At 37.8% G+C, this 19,008-nt stretch overlaps 3 pseudogenes; 2 read left to right on the top strand and 1 right to left on the bottom strand.

Moving 5' to 3' along the window:
• The first annotated feature begins 219 nt into the window (after window positions 1-219).
• Window positions 220-1,410, top strand: LOC144372268 (E3 ubiquitin/ISG15 ligase TRIM25 pseudogene; annotated as a pseudogene).
• Window positions 1,411-4,538: 3,128 nt separating this feature from the next.
• LOC144372267 (SNW domain-containing protein 1 pseudogene) lies at window positions 4,539-12,965 on the top strand (annotated as a pseudogene).
• Window positions 12,966-15,862: 2,897 nt separating this feature from the next.
• On the bottom strand, window positions 15,863-18,798 carry LOC144372266 (ornithine decarboxylase pseudogene; annotated as a pseudogene).
• Window positions 18,799-19,008: the final 210 nt, after the last annotated feature.

The raw sequence follows: 19,008 nt of genomic DNA, 5'->3' as shown, positions 1-19,008 counted from the left end.
ACAACTTCAAGTTACTTAGATGATCCGGGCATAGTGGTGCATATGTTAGCAAGTCAGAACGCAGAGGCAGGAGGATCATATGTTCAAAGCCAGCCTCAGCAACTTAGAGAGCAGAAGTAACTTAGCAAGACCCTAATAAAAAAAATACAATATAAAAATAAAAAGGATTGTGGATGTGGTCAGCGGTAAAACACTCCCCTGGGATCAATCTCCAGTTAGATGGCTTGTAGGTTTTATGCCTACCATAATAAGACCACTGGATGTGCCAGGACAGCAGTGTATGAGTATTTAAACTTTGAGTACAACAGGATACAATGTCCTCAGCAGCCTGGGGATGGTCGTGTGTTGGTCTCTGGCCTAGGAGTCTGGTGCCATTGTGAAGCTGTCCCTGCTAGTGAGAAGCTGTCATGCTCTGTCTGCCTGGAGCACTTCATGGAGCCGGCCACCACCCCATGTGGCCACAACTTTTGCAGGTATTGCCTGAACGATACGTGGGCCTTTCAGGGCAAGCCATACCAGAGCCCAAGTAACATGCTGTCTCCCCAGAGTTCCCAGAGCAGAACATGACACTATGCGCCCTGGTGAACCAGTTTCTACAGGCCGCGCTGGAGCAGGCACCCACCATTAACTGGACACCACGCTCCCCTGGTGGCCCCCAGACCAGACACCCGGTGGTCTGTGACCACGGTCTGAAGATGGAGGAGACCGTGAAGACCTGCTTAGTGCGCATGGCCTCCTTCTATCAGGAGCACTTGCTGTCACATCCCGAGAGAGCCCTGCCTTCCAAGACCATCTGTTGCAGCTGCCATTAGGAAACCTGCTGCACTCCAAATGCTCTCAGCACAACTACCTGCAGGAATTATTTTGCCCCAGATATGCCCAGTGTATCTGCCACATTTTTCTGGTGGAGCACAAGGCCTCCTCTCTGGTGTCTCTGAAACTGACCTGCCCCGATCTGGAAAATAAACTGAAACATAAACTAACCATCACGTATAGTTGTATCAACAGGCATCAAGAGCACTGGAGGACATAAGAACCAGGTAGCAGAGCTTGTGGAAGGCTGCAGACAGGAAGATGGAACAGCTGAGACAGAAATACATGTAAATGAACATTCTCATTGATGCCTATGAGGCAAACTCTATACGCAAGATAAAGGAAGACGAGAAGAGGATCATCAATAAGTTTAACTCCATTTACCAGATTCTCCTCAAGAATAAAAGAGAGATCCAGACTCTGAAGGCAGAGATGGAGAGCTTGGTGAAAGGGGACAAGTTCAAGTATCTAGAGAGAGCATCAAAATTGCAAAAAGTCTCAACGAAGGTAGACTATGTCCCCAAGGTGGAGCAAGACCACAAGCTGATCACACATACACACACACAAAAGAGACTGCTCAGTATTTGTTACCAATGAAAACCTATAAGCCAAAGGGCTTTCTGCAAACCTCAGGGCAAGGTTCCTTGCTGGTGGCAGGATAATAAGTGACTTTCCAAAGTCCTCACAGACATGGCTCATTTCTTGCAGGTCTGATCATTTGCCATTAGCTTTACTGGTCAATTGGCAGATGAAGCCCTCCTTTGAGGAGCACAACTCTAGGCCACCATGTCCTCGTTTGCCACAGTCTGGCTAGGCACAATTCACCAGCCACTTATCAAGCAGAAACAAGCTTTATTTTTAGAACACACGCCATACCACACAGAGCTCTTCAGGAATTCCCTCAGAGCGCAACTGCCACCACCGGATTCCCACAAGCCTCTCAACCCCCCAACTCCTCCTGCTCTTGAGGCCGATTGGCTGGGTCGCATGGGCGGAGCCAAAAAAAGTCCCCCAATGAGCATCTCTATTGTCTGAAAGGGCAGGGAAACAGCCCAATGAGCATCACCGCAGAGGAGCCAATCAGCTGGCAGCTAGAAGTTTTCTGGGGCTGCTGGGAGCCAATCATCAGCTGGCAGCTGGAAGTTTGCTGGGGCCCATTCTGCTGTGGCTCTCAACACTCCTTGCTCCCTAGTCCTGCATCTTAGCCTGTAGGTTCTTGGAAGGAAACTTTTTAAGCACAAGGACACTCTGTGTTATGTGGTTTTAACAAGATAATGTCATTGGCAAGTTCTATAGAGGGGCACCCACGTCCTCTCATCACCTGTGTTCAGAAGGAATGATAGACAGAGACCCCACCTTCAGCCCCTCTGCATGGGGGATGCTCCTCCTCATCATGGACTCCAGGTCCACAGGGACCTGAATTTCTTAGGGGAAGGGAGGCACTAGTACCACCTGCTCACCAACAATGAGGAATGGATCAAATTTAAAAGCCTCTGCACAGTGAAGGGTATAATAAACAGAGTGAAAAGACAACTTAGAGAGTGAGAGAAAATATTTTTCAGCTATTCATTTGACAGAGAAATAATATGCAGAATATACTTTAAAAAACTCATAAACTCAACAACCAATAAATATGTAAACACAATAAAAATCGGAAAAAGTGACCCTGATATACTTCTCAAAAGAAGAAATACAAATGGCCAGTAAATAAATGAAAAAATGTTCCGCATTTTTAGCCATTGAGAAAATACAAATCAGAACGACAATGAAATTTCATTTTACCCCAACTGCAATGGCTATTATAAAAAATAATGTTAAAAAATTACAAATGCTGGTGAGAATGTAGAATAAAAGGAACTCTTTTACACTGATGGTAAGCATGTAAATGAGTACAACCTCTGTAGAAAACATATGGAGGTTTTTCAGAAATCTAAAAATAGAACTACCATACTATCAAGGTATACCATTGCTGGGTATTTATCAAAAGTAAATAAAATCAGCATACAAAATGATACGTGAATGCTCATGTTTATTGTGGCACTATTTACAGTGGGAATATGGAATCAGCCTAGATGCCTCTCAAAATATTCACAAATTTTAAAAAAATAAATATATATACATACACACACACACAAAGGAGTATTATTTAGGTATAAAGAATAATACAATCATCATTCATAGGAAAATTGATGGAACTCAAGGGCATGGAGTTAAGTGAAATAAGTCAGACACAGTTAAGGCACACATAGCCTATTTTCTCTCAAATACAAAAACCATAGGGATTTTAAAAATGTCCTAAAAGTAGAATAGGGACCACTGTGGACCAGGAACAGTACAGGGTGACAGAGGAGAGGATAAGAGAGGGTCAAGGGGAGAGTGCACATGATCAATGCACCTGTGGAAATGGCTCAATGAAGTCTATTAATTGGTACAACTAATAAATTACAATGATAATAAAACATATATTCATATAAAGAAGAGGACACAGACACACTTATACAGAAGGAGATCATATGGAGACACAAGGAGAAGATAGTCATCTATAATCCAAGGAGAAAATTCTCAGAAGAATCCCACTCTAATGACATCTGGATCTCAGTCTCACAGTTTCCAGAACATTTAATAAATGTTTGTTGTTCAAGCCACCTTGTCATGGTATTCTGCTATGGCAACCCAAGCTGCCTAATACACACACCTTTCGACAGAGAGTTCTAACCAGAGAAAGTGGACTCTTTTATTTTCTCATAACAAACCCTGGCTGATATCCCACATGAGTCTGTCACTGTGTCCAGAAGTAACTAACACCACTCTCATTTTCTTAATCCTTTTGATGACATCAGTTAGCACTATCCAATTTGAAACTGAATGCTAGTGAGGATACAGATGGGAGAGTTTCAGAGTGAAGAAAATGAAGACCAAGTACAAAATTCAAGGGGTTCAAAACATTAGTAGTCAAAATAAATAATATTTAGTGTATTAGTTCCAAAAATCTAAATTATAATGTCCAAATTCTGAGGAACTCCAAAATGTCAAAAATTAAAATAAAAACAGTATCTCCAAGAATGTTTTCTATTCAGAAACTTAACCAAAGAATGCCATAGACTGCAGGTGATGAGAATGGACCCCATTTGTAGGGCTAGAGTTGACCCAGAAGGCTTTAGCTGCAAGGAGAACATGGAACTATATAGATCATAACAGAAGTGAGTCAGGGGGAGGTCAGCAATAGGGGATGGATCATTCAGGACTCTTCTTCAACCACTATAGAAGTATTTCAGTATTGTAACTATCAGGATTGGTGATTTGAATCACAGTCTCTGACTGGCAGACCACAGGAGTGCAACTGTGCTGCAAACTCCTTGTTCAAAATCGCTAGACTGCCCAGTTGCTATGATGACACCCTTCTGAAAGGAGGTCCCATGCATGCCATGGCACTATTGGTCTTGACCCTGAATTCAGACACTAGCTGCTGGGAATTATGAGTGCAAGTTGATAATTATAATTGGAATAACCCAGAACTTTGTCCTTCATCTTGCATGCTTTGAAGAAACTTTTACACAAAAAATTATTTTGATATTAAAATCTATTTAATGAATGTCCTGAGCTAGCTCTGGGTCATTATACCTCCATCAGCACATAATAATCCACCTAGTCCTAGTTTCCTCTCTACATGTGTCTGTTTGTCTTTTCTTATCCATCGGCCCTCATCAGTTTGGGAATTAACTGCCATGCAGGTCATAGCCATTCTCTTTGGAGCCATGAAACAGCAGCCTGCAGGCACAAGTGGAATCAATCACTCCGAAGCACTCTGACGTAGGTGACATGTATGTATGAATAAACATCTGGCCTGAGTATAGATAAGGCATCCTTGAGGCTTAGCCCACATAATTTTTGCCTTTACATTCTTATAGTAGGGCTCAGTGCCTTACCTTCATGCTGGTGCTCTAACTGAACGAAGAAAACATCTTATCTCCATGTAACTTGAACATTATAAAAGAATGTACAAGGACCCATGAAGAACTATTTTCTGAATAGGAATGGTCTTTCAAGGGCCATGTTCACAATTGGATGAAAGATAAGTGTTTTCTCAGAGACTATTTGTGGTCCTTCCAAGGTTCATAGAAAAAGAATGGTATTCAAATTTCAAGTTAAAATCACCTCACCTTGGAATAAATGGCACACACAAAAAAGTTGCTGAATGGTCTTTGAGGCAGGGATATCTCACAGAAGTGTGGGCAGTGGTAAGGAGTCCATTGATGGATCAGCAACAGCAGAAAGATGATTACATTTCCAGGTATCAGGTGCAGAGAAAGACGTATTCCTGGGCTTTGGCCTGAGGCTGTCACGGAAGAACTGCTGCCACCTCAGCAGTGGCCTTAGAAAACATTTTAGGAAGACAAGAAAGGTCATGGAATGAACACTCTGGTCTCTTTATCCACAGCCCATAGCACTTCCCATCAGTGCTTTTCATTGGCTAATGGTGAATGGTGACCAGAGGTTCATCTGGGATGATGGAGCGGGGAACAAACTCAGGATGCTGCTGAAGTGTGACAGAGAAGAGTCTATCAAATAGTGCAGAGTGGTGAATTTCATATGGACATATCTGCATTGATGGTCTGATGGCTTTCAAAATTCTTCCAATTTAACCAACACAACTAGAGTATGTGCTAAAAGAAAGGGGTTTGAGAGACTCTCAGTGATGATTGTCTATCTTTTTAGTACAGTATTTTACCCATTTTCTCTACTAAAAATGCCTTTCTGTGCTTAGTACTACCAAGGTCAGATAATGATTAAGAGAATTTTCAAGATGGAAAGAAGAAAAACCAATAATATAAACTCCATGGATGGAGAAGTAGAATTTATTATGAAAACATTGAAGGATGATGAAGATGAAAAGTTAAAAAGAAGATAAAAATTTTGAATTAGAGAGCATCAAGAAGATAAAAAACATAGAAGTGGGAAATTATTTCTTAACAAAATCATTAATGAGAATTTAATTAGCAAACTGCTTTTCTTGAAAAAGAGTCATAGCTAACAGGCAAAGTAACATTTATGTGTCACTTAAGCAGTATTAGATCTGAAACTCCATTTCTGCCATTACAAATCAATAGAGGAAATAAGGCTTCTCTCCAGGACAGAGGTGTTTAATCAATAGTTAAGTTTTTGGTGAAATAGTCCTGTGCTGTCACTTGCATGATGAAGAACCATGTGTTAAGAACAAGCCCAGACAGAAGACTAACTTTATTCTAATGTTAAAATCAATCTCTTTGGAACAGAGATTATGATTTGAACAAAAGAGAACACATTCTTTGATGTATTTCATATTGCCTGCACTACCAGTCATCTTCAGCAGGTGTCATTTCACACACTGTGAGATTGTTAGCACAGTAGAGTGACCAGAGAAATTTGCCCAGCTGAAGCTGAATTCCAGGAAAAGACTCAGGGAAGTTGGAAAAATATTTTAACTTGCTCTTTGAGATTCATCCATCACAAATGTAGAATTACATCTGGCCTTAGTATTATGGTTACAGATTCATTAGCAGACAAGAGGTGGTGGCAGAGACTGGGAATTAGAAATTCGCATAAAGTGTAACTAGAAGGTTTAAAAAGATTCTCATTACAAGAGCATTTAATGAGTTGTCTGCATTATCATGTTTATATTCTTTATATTAGAATAACTTTTTTCATCTATGAGCATACATATACTTTAGCATTGGCAAAATATTTGCTAACTAAGACTTCACATTCAAATTCTGGAAGACTTCATATAATGTGTTTTGACAGCAGAAACACATGTCATTAGCTACCATACAGTCTGTTGGCTTAGTGCAATATAAAAATACAAGATTGCCATTAAAAAGCAAAACAGAGGAGAGAAAGTGGAATATTAATATAAGGATACCACAGTATAATGCCATCATATGGCATATTGCTAGTGTGTAGAATAAATGAAGCTGAGATTGTTTAAAAAGAGTCACTCAGTGAGATGACCTTTATTATCAAGGCCCTATGTATGGTAGTGTTTTGTTGTTAAAATGCTTTTAAAGTTATTTGTCATATAACTTTAATTATAATAACCAATTATTATATATTTATATATATTATAAATATAATTATTATATATTTATAATATATATATATATTATGTAACCATCACATTCAGTTTCATTTTCTTCATCTGGTAGGCTGTGGTCAATACCCAGAATATGTACAAAAGTATAAGAAATTTTGGGCAGAGAAAAAATAAGAATAATAAAATGAACATATTAGGATATTTAATAGGAGGAAACTAATTAGCCTTCCGCACCTTTAGAAGTCCAAGCAAGTTGAAAGATTTATTAGTCAGCTTTTGTTACTATGACAAAATACATGATAAATCAACTTAAAGAAGGAACTATAAATTAAAATATTTCATGATCACTAAACCAAAGAAATATTATACAAAGAACTCAAAAACAAATACCAGAGCTCTCAAATGGTTGAAACTCTCCAAAAGAGCAATTAAATATGTAAAAATTATAAATAAATTAAATCTATGAAACAAAAAGTCTCAGAACAGTAGGCATCTCACAGTAATTCTGGATATATATGGTCTGACTGGCAGAATGTATTGGAAAACCCAAAGCAACATATGCTGTTTGTAAGATACTCATATTAAATACCAATATATTTAAGACTTAAAGTAAAAAATGAAAAAAAAATATAATCAATTCAAATGAAATCCAAAAACAAGCAGGAATAGTTTTTCTCATAGCTCATAAAATAGATTTTAAGCAAAAATTAATCAGAAGAGATGAGGAAAGTCACTATAAAATGTTAAAAGGAATGATCAAAAAAAAAGATATAATGATAAGAAGTATTTATGCCCAAAGTGTTGATGCACTTAATTACATGAAACAAACACTTCTTTAGTACAAGTCCAGTCAGACCCCAATACAATGATATTGGGTGATTTGAATGTACCCCTCCTACAATAGATAGGTCATCCAGACATAAAATCAATGCATACAATTGTGATTTATACAATACTATTAATCAAATGAATGCATATTTTATGTCTATATAATATTTCATCCAACAACAGCTGAATTTTTGTTCCTCAGGAACTCATGGTATTTTTCCCAAAATAGGCCATATTTGAGGTCAATAAGCAAGTCTTGATAGAAACAAAAAAAATTTATATTGTCCTTGGTACCTTATCAGGTCATAATGAAATGAAATTCGAACTCAATAGCAGGAAAAAAGTATAGAAACCACATAAAAACATGGGTATTTAACGATTATCTTTTAAATGAATGGGTAATAGAAAAATGAGATCAGAAATAAATAAAATATAGAATCAAACAAGAATAGAGATACAACATACTAAAATCTCTGTGACACTATGAAGGCAGTTTTAAGAGAAGAACATTTAGCATTAAGTGCCTATATACATACACACATGTACACATACACAATAACAGCACACACAAAAAAATCAGAATGATCCCAAATGAACAATCTAATGCTACATGTTAAAGTCCTAGAAATATTGGAACAAACTAATACCAAAACCAATGGAAGACAGAAAATAATAAAAATCAGAGCCAAAATCAATGAAATAGAGAATTTAAAAAATACAAAGGATCAATGGACTAAAGAATTGGTTCTTTGAAAAGATAAATAAGATTAATGAACATCTAGCCAATTTACCTGAAAGAAAGAAAAGATGCAAATCAACAAAATTAGAGATAAAAAAGAGAGATCACCACAGACATGTCTAAAATTCAGAGGACCTTTAAGGTCTATTTTAAAAACTTATATTCAATAAATTGGAAGATCTAGAAAATATTTACAAATTGCTAGACACATATGTCTTTCTCAAATTGAACCAAAGAGATATAGGAAATATAAACAGATCAATAGCAAGCAATGTGATTAAAGCAGCAATTAAAAGTTATTGTACAAAGAAAAGTCCACCTGAGTTCTAGCAGACTCTTAAATAACTAATGTCAATTCTCCTCATATTCTTATATGTAATAAAAAACAAGAATACTCTCAAACTCATATTATGAAGGCAGTATCATCCTGATACCAAAAGCACAAAAACACACATCAAGGAAAGAAAAATACAGACCAAGATCCCTGATGAACATACCTGGAAAAATACTAGTAAAACATTAGCAAACCATGTTCAAAAACACATTAAGAATATTATATACCATGATTAAGTTAGAGTCATCCAAAGGATGCAATATTGGTTCAATATACATAAATCTATGTAATTCATCACAAAGACTCAAGAACAAAAATTGCACAATCATCTCTACAGATGCAGAAAAATCCTTTGGCAAAATTCACCACCCAGTTATGTAAAAAGCATTGAAGAAATTAGGGATAGAAAGAAATTATCTAAATATCATAAAGTCTATATATGACAAATCCAAACCTAATTTAAAACCTGAAAGCTTTTCCTCTAAAATCAGGAACAAGAGAAGGATGTCCACTCTCACCACTCCTATTCATCATGGTTCTTGAAATTCTAGCCAGAGCAATGAGGCAAGAGAAGAAAATTAAAGGGATGCAAATAGGAAATAAAGAAGTCAAACTATTTCTGTTTGCTGGTGACATGATCCTAAACACAGAGGACAGCCCCCCTGCAAATATATATATATTCTCCCCCCCACTGGAAGATGTCTACATCTGATCAACAAATTCGGCAAATAAGCAGGATTAACATACAAAAAAATCAATAGCTTTCCTATGTGTCAATGATTAACCTTATGCAGAAAAAAATCAAGGAATCTGGGCTGAGGAGGTGGCTCAAGCAGTAACACGCTCACCTGGCATGCTTGGGGCGCTGGGTTCGATCCTCAGCACCACATAAAAATAAAATAAAGATGTGTCCACCGAAAACTAAAAAATAAATATTAAAAAAAACAAGGAAACTACTTCATTCACTGTAGCCTCAAAAAAAATACTTATGAATAAATGTTACAAAGTAAAATACCTCTACAATGAAAATGGTAAAATACCTCTACAATAAAAATTATAAAATACTGAAGAAATAAATTAAAGAAAACCTTAGAAGATGTAAAAATTGAACATGTTTTAGGGTAGGTAAAATTAAAATAATCAAAAAGACCATATCACCAAAACAATCTAGAGATACATATCAAATACCAATGTTAATCCTTACAGAACCTGAAAAAAAGTGTTCTAAAATTTTTATGTAAGAATAAAAGGCTCAGAGTAGCCAAAGCAATCCTGAGCAACAAAAGCAAGGTTGGAGGCATCACAATAACTGATCTCAAATTATATTACAGAACTATAATTACAAAATCAGTATTGGCATAAAAATAAATATGAAGATTAAGCTGGGTGGGGTGGCACACTCCTATAATCCCAGCATTTTAGGAGGCTGTGGCAGAAGGATGGGGAGTTCAAAGCCAGCCTCAGCAAAAGCCAGGCCCTAAGCAACTCAGTAAGACCTTGTCTCTAATTATAATACAAAATAGGGTTGAGGATGTGGCTTGTGGTTCAGTTCCCCTGAATTTCATCCCTGGTATCCCCACCAAAAAAAAAATTAAATAAATACAAAGATCAATGGAATAGACTAGAGGACACATAGACAAACACACCAGACATAAACACAGTCATCATTTGACCAAGTTGCCAAAAACATACATTGGAAAAAAACAAAACTCTTTTAACAAATGGTGATGGGAAAACTATATATCTATTTGTAGAAAAATGAAACTAGATCCCTATGCCTCCTGCTCCACAAAAATCAACTCCAAGTGGATTTAAAAAAACATAGGAATTAGACCAGGAGCATTAAAACTCCTAGAAGAAAAAATAGGTTCAAGGAAAGAAAAATACACACCAAGATCCCTGATTGCAAAAATACTAGTAAAACATTAGCAAACCATGTTCAAAAACACATTAAGAAGATTGTACACCATGATTAAGTTGGATTCATCCAAAGGATGCAATATTGGTTCAATATCCTTAATAAGACTCCTAAAGCTCAAGAGATAAAAACAAGTATCAATGTGCAATGTCATTGAATTTAAAAGCTTCTGCACAGCAAAGGGAGTGCCCTCTAACCCACCGGATGCTTCAGCGAAGAATACATGAGATTTCAGCAGCCGACTACACCATGGCTCAGCAAATGAATTCATTAAGAGTGTAAAGAAAGAGTCTACAGAATGGGAGAAAATCTTTGCCAGTCACTCTTCTGACAGGGGGTTAATATCCAGAGTATATAAAAACTGAAAAAGATTCGGGTCCTGCATATGGGGGAGAGTCTTTGAGTAACCGCATTTTTCTTTTTCTTTGTCCACACACCCCAGGCGGTGAACTGGCCTGGAACTCCGAACAACATGGGCTGAGATCATGGCTACATCTTCCGGCTGCCCGCTGTGGGAACTAGGCCTCACTGAAGCTGGGGTCTTCCCTCAGGGTCTTTGTGGCCAAGAGCCATGGCCTTGCCTAGTGTCCTGTGTTCTTCCCTGAAGCATCAGGTGGAGAGGACACTCCCGCCTGCCCAAAGCTCAGCTTTTTATGGGCACCTACTCAGCTGTCTCAAGAGCAGCTTGAGGCTGAAAAAAAAACAAGATCTCGGAGGTCATGGCAAACCTCACTGGTCTCCTCCCAAAGAGAAGCTTCACCTGGATACAGGTACTGAAAAGGATGGATATCTCAGTTGTTAGAGAATTTTGGAAATGGAACTTCTTTTCCTGAGATCCATGTGGTGCAGTATCCATTGGATATAAGACCAAAGGGAAAAAATGTCAAATGCACTGGCCATTCAGGTCCTGAGAAAAAATTAAATATAATGCAATTGCTCAAAAATGACAGTCAAAAGACAAGGTCATTTATAGCAAATTCACTGACCTGGTTCCAAAGAAGGTTATGAATATAGATGATCCAGAAAAGACCTGCTGAAGAAGCTATTAAAGAGATAACAGAAAAGTCAAGGGTAGCCTTAGAGAAATCAGTAAGCAAAAAGTTTGCCGCAGCCATGCTAATACCAGCAGCTTATAAACTGGCTCCTGCTTAGGACATCCCCTACACACCATCTCAGCAGGGAGTGGCTTTCAACTCTGGAGATAAACAGATGGTTATTTGAATGATAGAAATGCAGAATGATCCAATGGTACCTTCAAGATTCAAGATTAATAAGAAAATTTCCTACACCTGTCTTGCATTCTTCCTACACCTGTCATGCATTCTCCTAGTCAAAAGGTTACTGTGAAGGAACAACAAGAGTGGCAGATTCCTCCTTGTACTTCCAACTGGAAAAATGCAAAGGATTATAAAATTTCATTTGATAAATGTCTAGCTGCTGATGGAAGCGGACTTTGGACAGTAAACATAACAGAGAATTTTGCCAAACTGGCCAAAGTGCTCAACATTGCTGATCGGAAGGTTCATGAAGCTGTGGAAATAGATGCACAAGTAGCAAAAGATGGCTCAAAAAATAAAAAAAGGAGAAATATGAAGAAAAACTTTTTAAAAAATGGCTCCAAAATCCAGAGAGAAAAGAGCAGGATCAAGACCTGTGTGGAAAAAGAGGATAGTTAGGCACATGAGATGAAATCGGTCATGATAGACAATAAGAGAAACTGCATGACTGGAATATTCTTAGGGCAGCTTCTGATAAGAGGTCAAAGCTGCAGAGAAATGAGAATAGAAATATCAGTGCTTGGTGTACCTAGTCCTTGGAATTCTAATGAAGTGCATTATAACCAAAAGCTTTTCAGCCAATCCAAGGGTATGGACAGTGGATTCCTAGGTGTAGAGAATGAAATTTACAATGTTTATGATCAAGCCTGGAGAGGTGGTAAAGATATGGCCCAGAGTATTTATAGGCTCCGTAAAAATCTGGACAAGAACATGTTTGGTAATGACCTAGAAACCAGAACAAAGACCAAAAGATTCGTTCCTGACAAGTTTTTTGGTTTAAACCTTAGAGAGGCCGAGAAGACCAGTTCAGTTGGAATAAAATCCTTTGGGTTTTGACAAGTATTTGGAAGAAGCCAAACAGCATGGTGGCTGTGAGGATTGAAAATTCTACTTTGAATTATTTAGCTTTTTTAAACAATGGGTTGTGTTTGTGCTTCTTCTACCTTTCAATTCGTACAGAACATACTGCCCCCACACAGTATTAAGACCATTTTGTATGATGCTAGTAGTCTGGGGTAATATTTTACATAAGAACAACTGCTTATAAATAGGTTACCCCAACCATGATGAGAAGGTTGTGCTTACCTAATTAATTTTGCAGCTATTGTGATATTTTAGTTTGCAGTGGGGAAAGTAAGATCTTGCTTAGTACAACTGTTTGTTTCAAATAAAACATTTAGACCCCAAAACAAACAAAAAAAACCTCAAAACACTTAACACCAATAAATAAATAAAATGTTTTTAAAAACCCACTAAAAGATGGGCAAAAAGATCTAATTAGATATTTTCTAAAGAAGAAAAACAAATGAACAAAAAACATATGGAAAAAAAATGTTCAACATTTTTAGCAAAATCAAACTACACTAAGAGTTGCCAGATGCAGTGGCACATGCCTGTAAAACCAGTGACTTGGGAGGCTGAGACAGGAAGATCGCAAGTTCAAAGCAGCTTCAGCAAAAGCAAGGTGCTAAGTAACTCAGTAAGACCCTGTCTCTAAATAAAATACAAAATAGGGTTGGGTATGTGGCTCAGTGGTCAAGTGCCCCAAGTTTAATCCCCAGTACAAAAAAAAAAAAAAAACCTAAACTAAGATTTTATCTCACCTCAGAATGGCAATCTTCGAGTTAATGATAATTGCTGGCAATGGTGTGGGAATAAAGGTACACATACATTATTGGTGGGACTGCATATTAGTACCACCACTTTGGAAATGAGTATGGAGATTTCTTAAATGAGCACAAATGAATTCACCCTATAATCCAGATATCCCACTCCTAGTTATTTAGCCAAAAGAATTAAAATCAGCATACTATAGGAGAAATACATACCAATGCTTACAGCATGTGATATTAATGTGAGATCTGATGTGCAATGTCCTGGATTCTATGCCAGTAGTGTGCTCGTGCACACATGTGTGTATATACATACACAGAAAAAGGACAAAATTTTTAAAGTGCCACTAACCCCATTGGCATCTTCTCTCTTTAAGAATTCAGTTTCCACATGACCAACTTCCCATTTCTTCTCTTCCCTCAGCATTTTTTCTCCAGTGTTTCCTCATGGTACCCAGTTGTCTTGGACTCTTAGAGGCAAACCTCTGGATCCCTGCCTAGGAAGGAGTAGAAAATGTTAATGTTAACCAGGGCACAGAGAAGCAGGAATGTTGGTACTAGGACACTCTGACTAACTTCCTTCTCAGGTTCCCTGGACTCCTACTCCATATTAAGACCCAGGCTCTAAGCAGGGTGGGCCCAGTAGGAGGCTTACATTAGGTGCCCCTCTCACAGGAGGATCCAAATAGCTCAAGAATGAATGTTCTACAATCCCACTTGGACTGATGTGTATTGGAGTGAGTGTTAATACTTATCCTACAGATGAAAGATGTTCTCTCATGGCCAGCCTAGGTGGCTGTTAAAAAATGAATGGCTAAAGAAATGTGGTATATGTACACTCACACACACACACACACACACACACACACACACACACATACACACACAGGTTTTACTCATCTATAAAGAAAAATGAAGCTTTGTCATATGCTGGTAAATTTATGCAACTGGAGAACGTCAGGCTAAGAGAAAAAAATCAGACTCAGAAAGTCAAAGGTCAAATGTTTTTTCTCATATGTGGAAGATAGAAAGAAAAAAAAAATTTAATGATCTCACAAAAATAAAAGGGGATCAGTAGAGTAGAGGTTGGAGGAGTGATGAAAGGGGAAGACCTGGGGAATAAAGTTGACCCAAATATAATATGTTCATCTATGCATCTATCACAATTTTATATATAACTTTAATGCATAAATTAAAAAAATAAATAGAAGACCAATAGAGTCTAGAAAGGGGATCAGGAGGAGGAAGGAGGGAAGGGAAGGGGGAAGTACTGTGGATTGAAGGAGAACAAACTATGTTACATGCATTTATGAACATGTCACAATGAACTTCACTGTTATGTATAACTATAAGGCACTAATAAAAACACCCCAAAACAGGAGAAAAGTTTTATTTTGTCTTATAATTTCAGAGTTTTAATCTATGGTACTTGGCTTCATTGTTTCTGAGCCTCTGATGAGGCAGAATATCATAATGTGGATGGTGTGACCAAGGAAAACTGCTCACATTATGGAAGCCAGAAAGCAAAGGTTAAAGAAGCTGCTGGAGACAAGATACAGTCTTCCAAAGCATGTTCCCATGGACCCACTTACTCCAACTAGACCCTACTCCCTATGGTCTCCAACTCATTCCAGTAATGCCATCAATTTGTGAATCTATTGGTGGAATAATCAGCCAATGATGTCAAAGCCTTCATTATCCAACCACTCTCTCTGAATACTGCTTTGTTGGGGACCAAGTATTCAACAGATGAGCCTTAAGGGAACATTCCAGATCCAAACTATAACAAAAGACTTAACAAAGGACTTAGAGGAAATTTACCCAGAACATGAGAACATATTGATTATCACGTTGATTAAAGCTCTTTTATTATTATCAACACATTTGGAGATTCTGATTTTGTTGTCTAAGGGGAAAAAAAACGGATACATGGATTTTCTTTGAACACCCTCTAATTTGTTTGAATTTGTTTGTGGCTGAAGCACATAATTGCCCAAACTTCTTTATTAGATGATACATATGTTCAAAACAGGTCAAAACATTAAGCTTTTGGCCCATTCTACCATTGTACAAGCTATAAATGCTTGCTGGCAGCTTAGAGGGCCCTATTTAATAGCTTCTTTGAAAAATGAATAAAAATCCATATAAAACAAATATCCAAATAGTTTCCATAGGAACACAGATAAGTGTGACCTCACCTTCTAGTCTTCCATGTTTCTGGCACCTGTGCCAAACCTGCACTTACAAAGACATTTCAAATGTAGCAGTAATTAAGTAACATGGTCCCCCCAGATCCCTTGACTTAAACTAACTTTGCAGTTAACATCTATAGAGTGGCATCTATAGCTTCTAGTGGAGGCACACGCTGCTGCTGCCAAATGAGATTTCATGCTGTATTCCTGAGCACAAGGCACAGGCAGAGTGCTGATGTCCTGCTCCTGCACTATTGGGAAACAATAGTTCTAGATTTGCTGAATGCATTGTCATGTTGGTCCTGACATCACATAATAGATTGTTGGCCTCTCAAATCCATTGAAAGTAGAAGCAGTGGCAACAGTGTATGAGCCCATGTTTTAGGAAAACATCTAATTGCCCACATGCATTTCAGGCAGGTCACAGTGCTGGACAATCCATTCAAGGCTATCACATGTCAGTCCCCTATACTGGATTAATGATACTTCTCATCTGGTTTAGGTCTCTTCTGCAGCAGGGGCTTTATACATGCATGATCATAAAGGATGCAATTAAATGATCTGTGAATACTCCATCATTCACATAATACTTAAAGGTGTATTTACTTGACTCATATTCATCATCGGAGCCTATCTGTTCCTTTAACATGATTTTTGGCAATGAGATTATCTGCAAGAGTGAAAGCTGAAGCAATATAATAACTGCCTGGCTCAGCTATGTTCCTCACTCCAGAATCCAACAGAAAGTATTTATCCAGTGCTCGGATGATCACACTGGTAATCTCTTCAAACTTAAGCTTCACATCCTCACATCCAGGAAAGCCTCTACCAATATCAAGCACATACACGCTAAAACCAACCTCAGCTCCCATGTCAAAGACACAGTGGGCATCAGAGATGGCCTGAACTAAGATCTCAGGATGAGTGCACCCACTCCTCACGTGAAAGCTGACACCAATTACATCAATATTTAATTCTTTAGCTAGTTCCAAAAAAAGTCTGCTGGTTTTGGAGTGTGGCACCAAATTTAACACTGAGGTGACAGACTGCTTTGGAATCATCAGAGCTGATCTGGAAACCAACTTTGCCTTTAGATGCACCCTGGCTACTTTCATCAACTTGACTTCTCAGTCAAAAGTCATCATTTGGGCTCCAATACTGGCAGCACATTTAATTTGAGAAGATTGTTTACAAGGATTTGCATAGGTAATTCTCACTGTGCAGTCTTTCTAGCATAGTCAAATCCTGTCCCAAGATATGACAATCACTGGCAGGTCTTGTGCCCATCAGAGATTCGTGATAAAGAAACCTGAGGAACCAAATTTTCTTTCACCATTTCCAGTCTTATTTTCCTTGGCAAATTCTGGACTACAATTATGTAGATCATTAGGACAAAAATCATGCATTGTATCTTCAAACATTTAGGGTAACTGTTAAAACAGAAAAGCCTGAATCTGTGTGGCTTCACATAATAGTTGATTATTTCTAATAATTCACATCAATCATTGAGATTTAGCAATTAGACAATAACCAAGACTTGGGTTCCCTGGGAACACAACACCCTTTGGGAGCTATCTACTCTTTTGAATTTTGCATTATTATTTCTGCCATTTTTTTGAAATTTGTTCCATAATAATTTAACAAGTCTATGTCTTTATAGGAGTAGCCCACCTACATGGAAGATATTTTTAAAGTTTTTGAAATTATTGCTTATTTTTCCAAGTGAACAATATATGAGTCTTCCTCAAATCAAATGCAAGTTTTTTATGTATATTTTGTATATTTGTCAAAATAAACCAGCTTTTTATCACAGCTTATTAAAAAATGTATTATTTAGAATGTAATTTTTCTGGATTCTGGGCACATAGTCAATAATTACAGAATGATGAGACTATTGAGAATGTTCTGCTCATTTTCTCTATGCTTCTGCAAAAAGGAAGCAACTGTTTAGTGCTGATGTGCACAGTACAATAAAGCTTGTATGTAAATGGGCCCAAAAGACTACCTGATTGCTGAACCTATGCTTGCTACACTAATGGGTAGGAGGAAATGTGTGAAAATATTTATCTCCTTAAAGTGTCTTTTATCAGTGGTAAAACTAAGATTAAATATTGTCAATGGTGTTTAAAAACCTCTTTGAAAATAAAAATAAATAGTATTTAAAGTGAATTTGAATTTTTCTGAAAGCAGGAATTGGAAAGTTACAATTGTTTGCCTCAAACTTTGTACTTATTCATTTCTTTCAGGTGCTTCAGATTTCTTGATGAATACCAAAGTTAACCTTTTCCAACAAAGTCCACTGTTGAGAGGAATCATGTATTGCATTCAAATTTTTCCTACTATAGAAAAGTATTCTATAAGGTAAAAATGTAAATTACTCTATACATGTTTTCCCATATATCTTTAAAACTGTGTACGGCAAACAACTCAATGAAAAGACCAAACACCACATGTAATTATCTAACAGGTGGTCCAGCTGTCAAAAACCATGAGCGTCAACCTGCTATAGTCAGAAATTGCTGACCACAGAATGTTCTAGACACCATGGTTCAAGGTATGGAATGAGAAACACATTGAATTACATGAAGCAAATATAAACCTAGATCAGCATTCATTATACGTATGTTACAGACAAAATCAGGAACACTGCACAGAGATTAATGACTCCTAATTTCTGCTGGTGTGCATGGCTTCCCTGTGCTAAGGACTTCTTATAAGAAGAACCCAGGATTCTACCCTAAGATTTCTTTGGCCAAAGAACATGTTTAGACATTACCCAGGGCAGACACTTGCAGATGGACTCCTCATCCATCCCTCAGTGACAAAGCTGGTGGTGCATATCCCCAGCTTCCTTGTCCTTCAGGAGGGACATTAAGGCATGACTGTTCTTTCAGCAAGTCCTGTGGAATGGCCCAATTTCCTGCTAATTGTACCTGCTGAGAACTTCCTTCCATCCCCAGGCTCCCTGAGAAATCCTGCTGATGTTCTCTGGGATCACTGCCAGAATACCCCATTTGCCCTCACATGCTGCCATGTACTTGTGAGAACACTGCCCAGTAAGGGCCACTCTTTCCCTGGAAGAGCTAGCTAATGCAGCAGCCTCATGGGTCAGAGCACTTCATCTCTGGCCAGTTCCAGTTGAGTCTTTCAAAGGGAGAATCCTTTTGTATTCTTGACATATCTAAAGAAAACAGGCTGAATAAACTGTGGTTGGTGATGGACTT

Source organism: Ictidomys tridecemlineatus (genome assembly GCF_052094955.1).
Source record: "Ictidomys tridecemlineatus isolate mIctTri1 chromosome 5 unlocalized genomic scaffold, mIctTri1.hap1 SUPER_5_unloc_3, whole genome shotgun sequence".
NCBI classification, from domain to species: Eukaryota; Metazoa; Chordata; class Mammalia; order Rodentia; family Sciuridae; genus Ictidomys; species Ictidomys tridecemlineatus.
Note: the sequence above shows the minus strand (reverse complement) of the source record. Positions and strands in the feature narration are given on the sequence as shown.